We start from the raw sequence: 1,550 nt of genomic DNA on the forward strand, positions 1-1,550 counted from the left end.
GTCCAATCCCCTGGGGAGGAGGCCTAAGCCAGCAGGTGGTCATCCCCTGAGGGGTCCCAGACTGCGAGAGGGCACAGGCCGGGCTGACCCCCCCCCCCCCCCCCCCCCCCCCCCCGCGCCAGCTGTAAAAAGTCCTCTCTGTTAGACAGCTCCTGCTTGGGAGGGAGAGGGCCCAAAGTGGGCAAAGTGGCCAGACGGCCTGTCCTGGGCATTGGCACCTAACCTGAGCACAGGCTCAAGGCAGCGGAAAGGTCGTATCGCCAAGGCCTGCCCTTCAGTGACCTCGGCAAAGTGCGGAGGCGCAGAGCCCCTGTAAACTTTTACTTTTCACAAATTGATATATCGCTGAGCCCAGAATGAGGCCAGTCTGGGGGAGGGGAGGGTCCTGACAATCCAGGAGGCTTTCTCCTGTGCCCACAGGGTTTGGGCAGGCAGGGTGCCAACTGACAGGGTGCCAAGCTGGGGACCCTTGGGGTACAGGCCTGGGATACCCACCCAGGTCCTCTTCTCCCACAGGGCCACTCCTAGGGTGACCGCAGCACTTTCCTGAACTCGCTCCTTTTTTTCCAGCCTCAACAGCAAAAGGGAACAAGCTACTAATCTTTCGTCCTCTGGGGGTCTCTTGTGCGCTTGCATTTTGCTCATTCAAGTAGTGACAAGGGAAAATAAACATATCCATTCCTGACCATGTGCCAGCATCTCCACATGGGGAAATGCACAGATGCTTTGCATGGAGTTCCTGCACGCCCAGGCCCCCTTTCTGCAGAACTAAAACACCCAAGTACCCTTGAAGTGACAGTAAACACGGCGTACATTTAACCATCACGTACATTCACGCAAAATGCCAACACGCACCGTACAGCAACCCTTGCCAGATCTCATAAACAGATCGCTTTGTGCCCCGGATCCTGAGGAAGTTCAGACACCCTCTCTCAAGAAATACAGCGGAGCCTTTGCTATAAGATTCCAGGTCCGGAACCTCCGCCTGTTGCTGACATGTCACGGCTGCCCGGGATAAAAAAAAAAAAAGAAAAAGCAGGACATCTTGGACTTGATTCAAATGTCAACACTAAGCAAGTGCAGGAATTCAGTTGATTCCAGGTAACTAACTTCTCTACCCGGTCCCTTCCGCACCCTGTCTGTCCCCAGTGTAAACACCACACAAAGTGAGTCTGTCGACCCCCTCCCAGGGGCGCTGGCCTCCCGCGGTCCCTTGGCGGCCTTTCCCCCCAGAGCTCACAGGGTAAAAGCGGCGGAGCGGGACCAGAGGTGCGGGCCCCAGCCTCCGGTAGGCACCCGCCGGCTGGAGAACTTTGAGAAGCGCCCCAAACTGCTCGCTGCTTCCGACCTCGGCCATTTCCCTGCTCTTCTCACAAAGAAGGGGTGCAGAGCAAGCCGTCGCCACCTGCCGCCGGATCCCAGGGCGCTGCCTCTGGCACCCCGAGGGAAGGCAGGCCAATGGAAAGAGGGCAGAGGTTCACACCCCCACCCCCAATCGCCCATCGCCTCGCTGCGCTGCCCGGAGGTGGATCCGCAGCCCCAGGGAACAG

At 58.3% G+C, this 1,550-nt stretch overlaps 1 protein-coding gene across 2 annotated transcripts in view; it reads right to left on the bottom strand.

Moving 5' to 3' along the window:
• KCND3 (potassium voltage-gated channel subfamily D member 3) overlaps window positions 1-1,446 on the bottom strand; it is a 135,158-nt gene extending 133,712 nt beyond the window's left edge. The window contains exon 1 of one of the 2 annotated variants that reach the window (XM_006763011.2): window positions 856-1,446. The gene's annotated coding sequence lies outside the window, so the exon portion shown is untranslated. The remainder of the gene's footprint in view (window positions 1-855) is intronic. The other variant, XM_006763010.2, reaches the window with a different exon arrangement.
• Between the last annotated feature and the right edge of the window lie 104 nt (window positions 1,447-1,550).

The sequence above is a fragment of the Myotis davidii genome, unplaced genomic scaffold, assembly GCF_000327345.1.
Source record: "Myotis davidii unplaced genomic scaffold, ASM32734v1 scaffold217, whole genome shotgun sequence".
NCBI classification, from domain to species: domain Eukaryota; kingdom Metazoa; phylum Chordata; class Mammalia; order Chiroptera; family Vespertilionidae; genus Myotis; species Myotis davidii.